This window comes from Saccopteryx bilineata, chromosome 2 (genome assembly GCF_036850765.1).
Source record: "Saccopteryx bilineata isolate mSacBil1 chromosome 2, mSacBil1_pri_phased_curated, whole genome shotgun sequence".
NCBI classification, from domain to species: domain Eukaryota; kingdom Metazoa; phylum Chordata; class Mammalia; order Chiroptera; family Emballonuridae; genus Saccopteryx; species Saccopteryx bilineata.
This window is the reverse complement of record NC_089491.1, coordinates 43670627-43686889: the sequence shown is the minus strand read 5'-3', so window position 1 is coordinate 43686889 and position 16263 is coordinate 43670627. Positions and strand designations below refer to the sequence as shown.

Below are 16263 nucleotides of genomic sequence, written 5' to 3'. Positions count from 1 at the left end.
ATCCACCCGGCATGCCCACCAGGGGGCGATGCTCTGCCCATCTGGGGTGTCGCTCTGTCACGACCAGAGCCACTCTAGCGCCTGGGGCAGAGGCCAAGGAGCCATCCCCAGTGCCCGGGCCATCTTTTGTTCCAATGGAGCCTCAGCTGCAGGAGGGGAAGAAAGAGAGAGGAAGGAGAGGGGGAGGGGTGGAAAAGCAGATGGGTGCCTCTCCTGTGTGCCCTGGCCGGGAATCAAACCCAGGACTTCTGCACGCCAGGCCGACGCTCTACCACTGAGCCAACCAGCCAGGCCCTTCTTTAACTTCTGATTACGGCAGTGGTTCTCAAAGTGTGCGCCAGGGCACACTGGTGCAACCTAGAAGATTTCCAGGTGCACCCTATGGTATTCCAGAGAAATATGTGCCTGTTGGGGACCAAAAAACCAGCAGGGTTTTGGAGTTTAGATTTTTGGGGGGACAGACGGTGTGGGGAATTGGCTGTAAGACTGACAGTCGTGGCCCAACCGTCCCAACTCACTTGCCTGATTAGGTTGCAAAGGCTGTTAAGCTGTGGTGCTGGATTGTTTACACTACCCCCCATGTTCCCCAGAAAGACTGGAGGCAAGTTTCTTCTATCCTTTGTTTGGTGTAAAGTTAAGATGATATGTATGGCGGGGTTTTTCTGCACTTGGTAAAATTCTTGAGTTGCCTTGGAAACATGATCAAAGATCTCACTGATTTGCTAATGGCCCACTTTGCCCTATAAATAAAGTAAGATGTGGTTTTTGGGTGTGCTTTGTTCTTGCCAGCAGCAATTACAGGGTCTTCCTGACCCCGTATTTCCTTAGTTCTGCACCATTCCCACTCGGGATCTGGAATTACTAGCTGTGCCCAGATATAAAAATAAATATAGTTACTCTACTATACTATTTCATTACAGAAATACTGCTCTTTTTGTTAACACATCATTTATTATATTTATTATTAACACATCATTATATTATTTTTAGATGAATACACCCAAATAAAATGGATAGATTTCTCAAAAAGAAGCGTAGTATTGAAGAATCCAATTCTGGAAGTGAGCAAAAGTTAAGTGTAAATAAAATAGGGCTTGAAGCAGAATTTAATTTATAGCATTTTCCATCACTTAACATTGACCAATACGATTGGATTAGAAACCCATTCATGGAAGCTTCAAGTGATTTTGGTTTAACATTAACAGAAGAAGAACTGGCAGCTATATCCACTGATTGTGGATTGATGATTAAACATAAGGAATTTTCTCTTGAAGCCTTTTGAATTTCTATAAAAGAAGAATATATAGCAATATCTAAAAAATCTTTGAACATTTTACTACAATTTTCAACATCCTATTTATGTGAATTAGGATTTTCTACCCTCAACACAACTAAGAGTAAAGAGAGGAATTCTTCAATGTATTGATGAGGAAATGAGAGTTTGCCTTTTAAATATATGCCCAAACATTGAAGAAATCACTAGGACACATCAGGCTTATGTTTCTCATAAACACAAGAATGAAAAAACTTAACACATTCACGCTGGGACCTGTGAATTTACTACATCTTACTAAGAATGTATCTATATATATATAAAAAATAACTTTTTTGTTGTTTTTTTATTTTTTAACCCCTCTTTTTTACAAATTCTAAAAAGCATAACTCAAAAAATGTAACATAAAAATGTTTTTTAATGTCAGAATAAATTTAATTTTGTCATATTTATTTTCTCTAATTACCATAAAAGCATGCTTGAACTTTATTTTTTCTTTAATATTTGACTTAATTATAATAATGTATTTCTCAGAAATTTGTATACAGTGTGCCTACAATTATTTGTAGGATTTTAAATGTGCCTCGACTTCAAAAAGTTTGAGAACCACTGGATTAAGGGTTTAGATTTCAAAAATTTATATACTTCTTTCCCCTTCAAATGTTAGAAAATATGACCTCTGTATGCCCAGCAACATGTTATGTAGATTTCTGAGCACAAGTTGAAGAAGATGTACTCAGACAGCTGGTTGTTCTTGTGCGAAGGAGTCCCACAGGTCTGATCTGGTCGTAGGCTAAACCGTTAAGCAGACAGGCCTTAATAGTGCTGAGTTAGTTCTGTTGCAAATGTAGACATATGGGGTGAGGCTCCCTGGTACTGCCTCAGCTCTGGTATAGTCAGGCCTGCCCTGGAGCCTTGCCTAGTTTCCTACTTTTTTTTTTTTTTTTTTTTTGAGGAAGCTGGGTTGGAGTCTCCAGATTTGCTCAGCTTTGGAGGGAGACAACACATATTGCACTTCTTCTGCACATCACTATTTTAAAACCACTATTCTTTATTAATATCATAAACTAGATATTATATACAAATATTACTTATTTTGATTTACATGTTTCCACTGAATATTATTTTAATCCTTTTTCTCAGACCACCTACTGAATCATTTTCTTTCCTCTTTACATCCTTTAGAAGTCTCTTTGCCCAGTGAGGTCTCTAGGTAGTAAGTTCAGCTTCTGTTTATATGAAAGTTGTTTCACGTTTGTTTTGGAAAAAGAGCTTTGCTGAATGCAACATTCAAGGCTGGTGGTTATTTTCTCTCAGCACATGGAGGTGTCATTTCACTGTGACCCGCTTCCCTGGTTACTGTTGAGGAGACTTGGCATTATATATATATGCTTTCTTAATAGCCGATTCTAAAATCTCTCTTGGTTCTTAGTGTTCTGCAGTTTCACTGCTTATTCCTAAGCATGGCTCTTTATTGTTTACTTTTTTATTGAATTTGTTGGGGTAACGTTGGTTAATAAAGTTAAATATGTTTCAGGGTACAATTCTATAATAAATTATATATATTTATTCAGTGAAAGGAGGGGAAGCAGAGAAGCAGACTCCTGCATGCACCCTGACCAGGATCCACCAGGCATGCCCACTAGGGGACGATGCTGGGCTGCTGCTCTATTGCTCAGCAACCGAGCTCTTCTTAACACCTGAGGCAGAGGCCATAGAGCCATCCTCAGCACCCAGGGCCAACTTGCTCCAATCAAGCCATGGCTGCAGAAGGGGGAGAGAGAGAGAGAGAGAGAGAGAGAGAGAGAGAGAGAGAGAAAGAAAGAGAGAAGCGGGAGGGACAGGGGTGGCAAAACAGATGGGCACTTCTTCTGTGTGCCCTGACCAGGAATTGAACCTGGGACATTCACACGCCAGGCCAATGCTCTACCACTGAGCCAACTGGCCAGGGCCTACATCATTTGTATACTATATTGTGTGTTCACCACCCCAAGTCAAGTCTCCTTCTGTCACTATTTATCTCCCCTTACCCTCTTCTTCCTCCTCCCCTTTTACTCTGGTAATCATACTGCTGTCTGTGTTTATGAGTTTTTTTGTTTTTTTTTACTTAATTTCTTCACTTTTTCACCCAGCCCTATAACTCCCCTCCATTCCAACAGCTGTCAGTCTGCTCTCTATCTATGAGTGTATTTATATTTTGTTTGTTAGTTTATTTCTCTCATTAGATTCCATATGTGAATGAGATCATATGGAACTTGTCTTTCTCTGACTGGCCTATTTCATTGAGCAGAATGCTCCCAGGCCCATCAGTGCTGTGACAAAGGGTAAGATTTTCTTCTCGCTCTCTCTCTCTCTTTTTTTTTTTTTTTTGGTCAAGTAGTATTCCATTATGTAAATGTACCACATCTTTAAAAAAATTTTTTTTAATCCACTCTTCCTCTCTGATTTATTTTACAGAATTGGCCTACACAGTTGTGGGGTAGGGGCTAGTAAGGTTGGAATCCGAAATCTGTAGTCTAAGCTGTCAGGTTGGCCACTCAGTAGGAGCTGATGCTGCAGCACTTGAGGCAGAATGTTTTTCTCCCTGGGAGGTCTTTCTTAGTTTTCACTCTTAAGGTCTTCAACTGATTAGGTGAGGCCCACCCACATGATCATGGGTCATCTCCTTTACTTAGGTCAAGTGGTTGTAGATGTTAACCACATCTACAGAATTCCTTTAGTGCAACACCTAGATCAGTGTTTGAATAAACAACTGGATAGTATAGTCTAGCTGAGTTGATACATGAAACCAACCATCACAGTTAGTAAAGCTCGAGTCTTTGCAGCAAGGCAGAAGGAAACCCAAAGAAAGAATAGTTGGATCTCAAGGTGGACTATTGTGTATGGTGAGGAGGCAGGAGGGGAAATGAGTCTATTGACATCAGGGTCATCATTTTGGGATTGGGGAGGAATGAAAAACAAGTTCCTCAGCTGGGATACATAAATCAATTCAGGTATCCTAAGATATTTTCTATTGAAAAAGAAATTCCTGCATTGTTGGGACCAAGGTAAGTAGTCATTTGGGTTGGGAGTGGCGGTAGCTGCAGATCTGAGTTATAAAATCTGTAGAAAGACATTTTGCTGTACAACTAAAGGTAGAAAAAGCTGCCTCTTAGCCCGTAGTTTATTGATAAAGGTAAAATTAATTCACTAACATCCCTTTGAAACTTGAGGGAAGACTTATTAGATATCCATGGAGTTGTTAGTGTAAGTAGCTAGATATGAATAAGGGAAGGGAGCAAAGGGAAGCAGACGTTAAAAAGCCTACATGTTTCACTAGGAAGTTACAGCTTTGCACACTCCCTAGGACATTATTTCCTGCATCAGGACCTAGTCCCTTGAAGTGGGCAGGACTGTTACTGGTCATTACTGGGGAAGAAATACAAACAGTTGGAGAAATTCCTCTGCTGGGCACATGCTCACTAGAAGTCAAGATGGTGCAGAGGGAAGCGCTTTCACTGAGACAGGTGTAGTAGGAACCAAGATGGCCTCCAGAGTGGCCTGTCTGTCTAGCCTGGGAAAAGGATCAGAGTGGATAAGGAACACAGAACCCCAGAAGATCTAGGAAATGGATTGGTTAGGGGGAGGATCCAGCACAGCCCACAAAAGATTGGGAAGTTGATAGATTAGTTTGAAGGGTGCCTGTTTTTTCCCCAAACCCAAAGTGATATAATCAGCTTAACAAAGAGCTAGTTCTCTCTTCTCTTACTTGCTTGGTAACATGTGATCACCCCCTTTGTTTGTTCATTCTCCAAGTGGCCATGTAGCCCTAGGAGCCATGTGGGTGAGCAGCCATGCAGACCCCCAAGTGTGGGCTCTGAGTGCAAGCCTGGGTACAGGAATGCAGCACCAACCAGAGTGCAGCTGGGAACACAGAGTATGCTAGCCAGATAAGGACAGGGACAAACTGGATTGAATCATGGCACAGAGTATCTGGACACTGGTCTTTGTATTGGGCCTGATGAAGACTAGGCTGGACGTTTTCCATGGAGGTCAGATGGAGATGAGACACTGGGAACCTAGGGGCAGTTTTCTATTTTAACTCCATTAAACCTTTTCAAGACTTGGCCTCCCATACATGGGTCTCTTGGAATGCTTTCCCTGCAACTCCATAAAAGAACATCGTTTTAGCTGGTATCAGAGTCAAGAGATAGACAATGAAGATTAATTGTAGAGATGCCGTTATTACTAACTTAAGGTATATAAAAAGATCATTGACTACTGTGTGCTGGTTTTATTTTTATTTTATTTTATTTTTTGTACTTAAACAAAATAGAAGTGTATTTCTGGCTCTTGTCAAATATAAAATATTAGTAAATATAAAAATATTTGTTGGCCCTGGCCGGTTGGCTCAGTGGTAGAGCGTCAGCCTGGCGTGCGGGGGACCCAGGTTCAATTCCCGGCCAGGGCACATAGGAGAAGCGCCCATTTGCTTCTCCACCCCCCACCCCCTTCTTCCTCTCTGTCTCTCTCTTCCCCTCCCGCAGCCAAGGCTCCATTGGAGCAAGGATGGCCCGGGCGCTGGGGATGGCTCCTTGGCCACTGCCCCGGGCGCTGGAGTGGCTCTGGTCGTGGCAAGGCGACGCCCCAGAGGGGCAGAGCGTCGCCCCTGGTGGGCGTGCTGGGTGGATCCCAGTCGGGCGCATGCGGGAGTCTGTCTGACTGTCTCTCCCCGTTTCCAGCTTCAGAAAAATACAAAAAAAAAAAAAAAAATTTGTTAAAGATTCACTCATGCCCTGGCCGGATAGCTTGGTTGGTTAGAGCATCGTCCTGAAGCACAGAGGTTGCCAGTTCGATCCCTGGTCAGGGCACATACAGAAACAGATGTTCCTGTCTCTCTCCCTTCCTCTCTAAAAATCAATAAAATAAACATTAAAAAAAAAAAAAGAGTCACTCAGGATCTCATTCCCTCAACCCTGAGTTTCTCATAAGGTTATACTGTTCTATAGCTGGGAATCCTACCACCAGGAAGATTCTTTAGGAATCCAACCATCTAGATTTGGGAAAGATACCACTCTTGGCTCCTATATGTAAAAGCAGAAGCATTAAATTCATCACTGTGTATATAATAGAGTATGTCTACTGGGACGATGAGAAAGATTTATGCTTCAATTATTAATAGGTTAGCACTATCGATACATTTAACAAAACTCATTCCCCTTCCATAAAAGACAACCATTAACTGCTTCTAAACTCAGCCCATCAACTTTGGTAGTTTAAGTAGATTTGTTCAATAGTTGCATAATGTGGATACTTCAAGGGTTCCCCGTTTCGTGCCTTCCCTCCCCGGCTGTGGAAACATTTGGTTTCCTTGTCTAATGAAAAGGAGAAAAATAGAATGTTTTCTTTCTCCATTTTCTTCCATAAAGCTTCCCCAAATGGCCTCTAAGTCAGAAAATATCACCTGCTTGGCTGTATATTATCATAAGACTTTGGTTTCATAGTTCTAATGGGCATCAAATATGGGTGGGGCCCATGAATCTGTAGGCCTCCCAGTATCCATTTCTGTTTGGATACAAGATCTTACTCTTTCAGGAGCATATATGCTTTTTGTAAACTTTTATTCTGGTTAAAAATTTAAAAGGGAGTTACGGTACTTGTAATGTCTTTAGCATTAACTTAAGCTATAGTAGGCCTATAAAACGATCATTGAGATGCTATTAAAAGTGTATGAATAATAAAACAGCTACAATAAGGAAAGCTTTAAAAGAGCACCTTGGCCTCGGTAGCTCCCCCTTTGGCAGAAGAAGGGCTTCTAGGGCAAGGGTGTGTGACATATCTTGGCTATGTCCTGAGCTGTTAAATGTTATTTGGGAAACAGGAATACTATACCCTCATTTTTTTTTCTTATTAGGAGAAAAGGCTGAGGGACATTTTCTGGGTTGTAAATAGCAAGAGCATGTAATGCAATAGGAAATCACCTTGGGCTGCTTTGTTTATATGAGATATTTATGAGGGTACAAGTTTTATAAAGTTGTTTTATTGGTAAGAGTCAAAGGCACTAATAACCCAGGGCCGTGTGGTGTGCGACGGGACAACTCTGGGTTTTGAAGCAAAGCAACCTTGGTAAAGCTGCTTACATTCATTGAGTCTTAGTTCCTCTTTTTATAAAATGGGATTAGCAACAATACCTATTGTAAGGGGATCACTGAATTACTGGAAATAAAACATTTAAGGTACAAAGCCCATCTCTGATAACATATCTGTTGTTTGATAATGTTAGTTCTTTTCTCCTCCTGTTATTTTGAGATTATTATTTTTTTAAAGGATTTTTTTATAAATAAATTTTTATTAATTTTAATAGGGTGACATCAATAAATCAGGGTACATATATTTAAAGAAAACATGTCCAGGTTATCTTGTCATTCAATTATATTGCATACCTATCACCCAAAGTCAGATTGTCCTCCGTCACCTTCTATCTAGTTTTCTTTGTGCCCCTCCCCCTCTCCCTCCTTCTCTCCCCCCGCCCCCCATAACCACCACTCTCTTGTTCATGTCTCTTAGTCTCGTTTTTATGTCCCACCAATGTATGGAATCCTGTAGTTCTTGTTTTTTTCTGATTTACTTATTTCACTTTGTATAATGTTATCAAGATCCCACCATTTTGTTATAAGTGATCCGATGTCATCATTTCTTATGGCTGAATAGTATACCATGGTGTATATGTGCCACATCTTCTTTATCCAGTCTTCTATTTTTTTTTACAGTGATTAAAGCCTTTAAGCAAACTCTTGGCCAATACAGCAAGAATCCATAAAAGAGTAGTGTCCTTAACATGTTCACCAAGTCCAAGTTGGCTCCAACACCATTCCAAATTCCTGAGAAATGCAACCCAACCCCAGTTCAGTCTGTTAGGAGCTGTCACAGGGAGCAGGAGTCCAGGACAAGTCCACCTCCAGGAAAAGTGTGCATGGCACTGGAATTGCCACAATTCTATACTTTGCAGCTCACGTCCAAGTCCCAATGACCGCTGCTTCTAGCTGGTAATGATTCAGGTAGACTGGAAAAGCCATCTGCAGCATGTGTGGAGATGGAGCTTCTGTTCTCCTCTGCCTGGAGAGATGAGACCAGGTTGCTTTTCCCTGGAGCTCTGCGACTGTGGCTTGGTAAAGAGAACCTTGGGTATTTTGAGATTATTAATGACCTGATATAATGTCTATATTGACTTGGTATTACTATCTAGTAAACATCTCTTTTTATAGCTATGAAATGGCATTGATATTTGAGATCACAATAAATAAATGTTCTTAAGTGGAATTTCAAGAAGGTTGCATTGATCAAGAATCCTAAAATCTTTAGAATTTTACCAAAATAACTTCTGCTTTCTTTTTAAATATGCATTTATAAATAAACTATTTTATTGAAAGATAGCATATATTTAGAAAAATGCACAAATTTTAAGCACATATCTCAATAACTGATCAGAATGTGAATACTTCTGTGTAATTACCTCTCAATATATAGTTGATGGGTATTTTGGTAATTTCTAACTTTGTCTATTAAAAACAGCACTGTATGAACATTTTAGTATATCTCTTTTGGTGACAATATGTTTACATTTCTGTTGGGAATATACCTTGGAGTGAAACTGCTGACTTAGCAGGTAGGCATACACATGATTTTAGTAGAGACTGCTAAACAGTTTTCCAGAGTTGCACCATGCAGTGTGCCATATTTGACCCCCCTGCAAGCATTTTATGAGAGTTTCTGTTATGCTCTATGTGTGCCACACTTGGTACAGTCAGTCTTTTAAGTTTTATCTGCTCCGATGGGTGGGTGGTGGTATCTTCCTGTGATTTTGATTTGGTTCCCTGATGACCAATGAGCTTCAATACTTTGTAATTTGTGTATTGGCCATTTGGATTTTCTCTCTTTCTCTTACCTTCCCTGTTTCCCTCCTTCCTACATTCATTGGTCACCCATATTTCCGATTTTGTGCTGTTGCTCTCTGAGTCTATCTATTAGCTTGAAAGCTTGAACTTAGGCTATTCATTAACCCTTTGAGTAGTATGAACGTTCATGTACGTCCTCACTCAGAGTTAACAAAAAACACTACTCAAAGGGTTAAGATAGAAAAGAACTGAGTCAGGGGGGGCAACTCAGCACTGGTGGGAAGGCACTGGCCTGAGAGCTGGCATAGTTATGCCACAGGGTTCTACCTGTGGATATTCTGCTGGTCCTTGTGACCTCGGTCATGGTTGCCTTATGTCTCTGGGTGTCTCTCTCTTTCTCTTTGGCTGATAAAATAAAGAAGCATTGTTTTTTTCTTTTTAAATTTTCATTTAGAAAACGAAATTTAACAGGGTGACATTGACCAATAAAAATACATAGGTTTCAGGTAAACATTTCTATAGCATTTGAGCTGTTGATTATGTTGTATACCCATCACCCATAGTCAAATCATTTTCCATCACCTTATATTTGTCCCTCTTTGTACCCTTCCCCACCCGTCCTCCAACCCCCTCCTCCTTGTAACCACTTCACTTTTATCTATGTCCATGAGTCTCAGTTTTATATCTTACTTATATGTGAGGTCATATAGTTCTTAGCTTTTTCTGATTTACTTATTTCACTCAGTATAATGTTCTCAAGGTCCATCCATGTTGTTGTAAATGTCACTATGTCATCATTTCTTATGGCTGAGTAGTATTCCATTGTATATATGTTCCACATCTTCTTTATCCAATCCTCTATTGAGGGACATTTTGGATGTTTCCATGTCTTGGCCATTGTAAATAATGCTGCAATGAACATGGGGCACATGTTTCTCTATGTAACAATGTTTTTGAGTTTTGGGGATATATACCCAGTAGAGAGATTGCTGGGTCATATAGTAGTTCTGCTCTTAGTTTTTTGAGGAACCACCATAATTTCTTCCATAGTGGTACTGATTTATAAGGGTGCTTTCATCTCTGGCGCTGTATGGTCACCCATATTTTGACAGAACATTTACCACATCTTCACTCACTTTTGAACATTCCACTCTGAAATGACCTGGAATAGTGACCATAAAAGGTGGAGTGTAAGAGTCATTTTGGTGTGGTTATAGCTTGTCCGTTAATCTATTGACAAAGGGAGCTGGGGGATCTAGGAGCTGGAAGTACTGAGGAACTCTGGTTTTCAGGAAAATGAAGAAGTCTCTCAGTGGTCAAATGAATCTGAGGCCATGCGGGCTGAAGTAAAGATTTGGAGTCACTAAGAGAAGTCATAGCCCAAATTTTTCTTGAAAATCATAATTTTGTTTATTCATGATGCACTAAGACTTCAAATTTCTTGTGTGACTCCACCTTCTACTTTACCTCCCCCACCTCTCTGTGTTTATACAGGACCGGACACTCTCAATACAGCATGGCCATGAGGAAGTTATCCAGCAGAAGACTGAGGGATCAGAGATGGGAAGGGGAGACCACTGGGTGGTTCCATTGGCTCTCCCCTCCCCCAGGCACCCCACTGTGCTTCTTCCATCCAAGGGGAGCCACTAGGGGACTTAGACCAGATTGAGTCACTGACAGAATACAATTTACTTAGATGAGCTTCTTAATAATACGTAGCTTTGTGGCTCTTTGTTTTGTTGCTTACAAATATTTTACTTTACATTAAATCATAAGACCATAGAAAAATGTTAACAACATCATTATTTGCTGCAATCAGTTTTAAAGATATATATAAACATCTATAGTGATTAATTTAACTAGTTTCCTGTGTGGATGTTTAAATTGTTTAGTTTTCCTGTATCAGAAACTATAAACATCCTTTTAGTTAATTCTGTATGTATAAATCTAATTAAAAAACTTTTTTTATGGAAATTTTTAAACATATACAAATGTGGAAGGAGTAGTGTAGTACATCCTCACGAATCCATCAATTAGCTTTAAGAATTTTCAAGGGAACTTTCTAGAATGCTCGATGAGGGGTGGAGGAGCTGTGGCTTTCTGAGCTGCACCCAGCAGCACACTCTTTCCTGCTGCTTCACCCTTGCCTCGGCCCTCTCACCACCTGTCAAAAATGGTGAAAGAGACTAGAGACTACTTGCTATGTTGCTTTGGGGGTCAAACCCATGCCGCCCAGGTTGGAAAAGGCTTACAGGAAGCTCATCTTAAAGTACCACTCTGGTAAGAATCCTAATGAAGAAGAGAAGTTTAAGCAGATTTCTCAAGCTTACCAAGTGCTCTCTGATGCAAAGAAAAGGGAATTATATGACAAAGGAGGAGAACGGGCAACTAAAGAAGGTGGAGTAGGTGGCGATTTTGGCCCCCCCCCATGGACGTCTTTGATATGTTTTGTGGAGGAGGTGGAAGGATGCAGGGAGAAAAGAAAGGTAAAACTGTCTGCTTTAGCTCTCAGTAACCCTAGAAAATTATATAATGGTGCAACAAGAAAACTAGCTCTGCAAAAGAATGTGATTTGTGACAAATATGAAGGCCGAGGTGGTAAGAAAGAAGCAGTAGAGTGCTGTCCCAATTGCCGAGGTACTGGGATGCAAATAAGAACTCATCAGATAGGCCTTGGAATGGTTCAGCAAACTCAGTCTGTGTGCATGGAGTGCCAGGGCCATGGGGAACGGAGCAGTCCTAAAGATAGAACTAAAAGTCGCGATGGAAGGAAGACAGGTTGAGAGAAGAAGACTCTAGAAGTTCATATTGACAAAGGCATAAAAGATGGCCAGAAGATTACATTTCATGGTGAAGGAGATCAAGAGCCAGACTGGAGCCAGGAGATAGTACCATTTTCTTAGATCAGAAGGGCCATAATGTTTTCACTCAATGAGGAGAAGACCTTTTGATGCATATGGACAGATAGCTGGTTGAAGCACTGTGTGGCTTCCAAAAGTCAGTATCTACTCTTGACAATCAAACAACAGTCATCACCTCTCATCCAGGTCAGATTGTCAAGCATGGAGGTATTAAGTGTGTGCTAAATGAAGGCATGCCAATGTATCATAGACCATATATATGAAAAGGGTCGCTTAATCATCAAATTTAAGATAAACTTTCCTGAGAATGACTTTCTTTCTCTTGGTAAACTCTCTTTGCTGGAAAAACTCCTACCTGAAAGGAAGGAAGTAGAAGAGACTGATGAAATGGACCAGGTAGAACTGGTGGACTTTGATCCAAATCAGGAAAGACGGCGCCATTACAATGGAGAAGCTTATGAGGATGATGAGCATCATCCTAGGGGTGGTGTTCAGTGTCAGACATCTTAATGGGGCCAGTGAGTAACACTGACTGCTGCCCTTTTATATACTGTAGTGAATGAGTGAAGGACTATTATCATGATGTGCTCACTATTTTGTATTGTTTTTGTTTTAATATTCAATTATAGTGGTGTTTTAAGAGTTAAAGAATAAACTCAAACATAAAAAAAAGAATTATCAATGCATAGCCAATCTCATCTCATTTATACTAGTCCATTGTCCCCTCCCCATGTTTTGAAGCATATCTCATTTTATGCTTAGATAATTCAGTGCATACTTCTAAAAGATAAGAATGCTTTATAGAAATTGTAGTTATCTCTCATGTTTGAACCATATGTATATTGTAGAAAAAATCAGGGAAACAACATATATATTAGCTTTCTAATTTGCTGTGCAGCAAGTGACGAAACCTTAAAACAACATGTATTTGGCCCTGGCCGTTTGATTCAGTGGTAGAGTGATGGCCTGGAATGTGGATATCTTGGATTCGATTCCTGCTCAGGGCACACAAGAGAAGCACCCATCTGTTTCTCCATCCTTCTCCCTCTTGCTTCTCTCTCTCTCTCTCTCTCTCTCTCTCCCCTCCTCCTCCCCTTGGTAAGCAGATTTCTCAAGCTTATCAAGTGCTCTCTGATGCAAAGAAAAGGGAATTATATGACAAAGGAGGAGAACAGGCAACTAAAGAAGGTGGAGTAGGTGGCGATTTTGGCTCCCCCCCCCCATGGACATCTTTGATATGTTTTGTGGAGGAGGTGGAAGGAGCTATGGCTCAATTGTAGTGAGTTGGCCCTGGCGCAGAGGATGGCTCCATGGCCTCTGCCTCAGGAGCTAAAAAATGGCTTCAGTTGCAATGGAGCAATGGCCCCAGATGGGCAGAGCATTGCCCCCTTGTGGGCTTGCTGGGATGGATCCTGGTCAGGGCACATGCAGGAGTCTGTCTCTGCCTCCCCTCCTCTCACTAAAATAAAACAAACAAACAAACAAACAAATAAACAAATATGTATGTTATCTCACTATCGCCATAGGTCAGAGGTTCTGGCATAATTTAGATGGATTCTTTCTGTTATGGACTGACCATGCTATGGTCAAGGTGTCACTGAGGCTGCTGTCTCACCCTATGCTCAGGGTCCTCCTTTGCGCTCACTTTGTTGTTGGCTCAATTTCATTCTTTGTGGTTTTGGGACTGAAGCCCTCAGCCCCTAGAGGCTGCCCACAGCTCCCTGCCACATGGCCCACTCACAACATTAAACCTGCTCCTTAAAGCCAGGAAGGGAAAGAAGTCAGTGATGGTAGCAGGGGTCCTATTCTCTTTAATGACTTCCACCTGATTAAGTCAAGCCCATCAAGGATAATCTTTTTTTTTTTTTTTTTAACTTATACTGAATTGTTTTTTTTTGTTCTGTTTTTACTGAATTGTTTAAAATTTAATTTTATATGTTACATACTGGGGGGGTATATCTTTTAAGTTGATCTGTTTTTGTTGAAATGCAGGATTTGAATTTTCAGTGCTGCTAAGGAGAACTGTTTGTTTTTTTTTTTTTATAAATATAAACAATGAGCCATGAGAGTACATTAGAAATGCCAAAGAGCTAGGTTTGAAAAGATAGTAACATAGGAGAAAATCTCTCTATTTCTTCCTTTTTTATTTTATTTTATTTATTTTTTACTTTTTATTGAATTTATTGGGGTGACATTGGCTAATGAAATGATATCAGTTTTAGGTGTACAATTCTATAATACATCATCTGTATGCTGTATTGTGTGTTCACCCCGAGTCAAGTCTCCTTCCATCACCATTTACCCCCCTCTACTCTCTTCTACCTCCCCCACACCTGTTTCCCTCTGGTCATCACCACGCTGTTGTCTGTGCCTATGAGGTTAATCTCTCTTTTGATTAAATAAAAATCAACTGATTTGGCACTTAATTATATCTGCAAAGTCCCTTCCTTTTGTTATATTCTATTGACTAGAAGCAAGTCACAGTTTCCACCTGTACTGAAGGACTGGACATGAACAAAGGCTGGAGCAATCACCAGGAAGAATAGATAATACCTTGAATTCTTACATATTGCTAATTCACAGAAGGAGTTGGCAAATTTGTTCTGTAAAGGGCCAGAGAGTAAATATTTTCTGCTCTGTGGGACAGATGGTCATTGTTGCAACCATATAACTCTGCTGTTGTCACCAGAAAGCTGCCACAGACATTGTGTAAATAAGTGGGTATGGTATGGTTGTTCCAATAAAGCTATTTAGAAAAACAGGTGGCATTTTGGTCAGTAGGGCTATAGTTTGCTAACCCATGACTTAGGACATATGACATCCTAATATACTTTTCCCTCTTTAAAAATACATACCCACATACCATGTACATAAAATATGATGCTATTTTATAACCTGCTGGGTTGGGGTCACGTCTTGTGGACACTGTAAGAAGTAGTGATCTAAAAATCTCTTCACGTATTTTTTGTAGCGCTGCCTTGAGAACATTACTCATTATATTGCTCAGTAGTTCCTACCATGGAGCTCTGTATGAGGGACTTTCTTTGGAACTTAGTGGCTATAAAAGGTTTGCTTTCCCTAACTGATATTTTTTTCTTACAAAAATTATATAACTCATTATATTTCCCTTTTCATTCTGGCTTCCAGGAAGCTCAGAGTGAAACTTGCAAACCCAATTATTGTAACTATATATAAAGACCTGGCAGGTTGCATACTGTGTTTATGTGCCCAGGCATTGATGTTTTATCCTAATTTTAATTTCCTATGTTTCATCTCTATGTTACTATTATCTTACTGTGTAAAATTCTCTTTGGAATAACCCTGAGTAAGCATATGATTTTCTAAGGGTGGGTTGGCAGTAAATGAAGGACTGGCAGCTGGGGACCAGAGAAGAAAAATACCATTTTCTATTCCTTGGATTCAAAGGACTGCTGAATTTTTATTTATGATAGGTCCAAATTAGAAACAGTCCAAATACCTATCAAGAGGAGAGTTAACAAACTGTGGTATTATCATATGATGAAATTTTATATCTCAACAAGAAAGATTAAACTACTGATACATACTACAACATGGAAGGAGTCCCCACAGACACCATGATGAGTAGAAGCAGCCAGACATGAAAGAGTGCATACCATATGTATGATGTCATTTATATTGAGTCCAAGGCCGGGCAAAGTGAATTAAAGGTGTTAGGAGTCAGAAAGTGATTGTCGTGGGGGGAGAGCAATTTCCTGGAAAGTGACAAGAGGAAACCTTGTGAGGTGCTAGTAGCTCTGTCCCATGAACTCATGAACTGAGCTGTTGCTATTGTGTGCATGCACGTGTAAAAAGTCACCCAGGCATAGATTTAGCATTAATGTACTTTGTGCCTTTAGCTGTATGTACAAACCTGCCCCCAAAAGAGAACAGCTAACAACACAGCTCCTTGCTTGTTTCTCTTCTCTGTTTATGCCCAGGTGTCCACTGGAAAAGAACTTTAGAGTGGATGATCTTCCAATTCCATAACTTTTTTATTTTCCAAAGTTCACAGGTTAGCAGCAATTTTAAACTTTTATTACACCACCCCTCTTAGTGCATAGTTGAAAAAAAATAGGTAAAGAGAGCTTCTCAACCATGAAGGTGGGTCACCACCTGTGGTTGTGCTATTTGTCCACTTTATGAAGTGGCTGTTCTAGAAGGTGAGTGGAGGCTGGAGTCCAGTCCCTGGGCACCTTCTCTCTGATTTTCACTTAACAGCATAGGTCAGTAGCTG

General features: G+C 40.3%; 1 pseudogene; it reads left to right on the top strand.

The window, feature by feature from the left end:
* Positions 1-11792: 11792 nt before the first annotated feature.
* On the top strand, positions 11793-12577 carry LOC136322836 (dnaJ homolog subfamily A member 1-like; annotated as a pseudogene).
* Positions 12578-16263: the final 3686 nt, after the last annotated feature.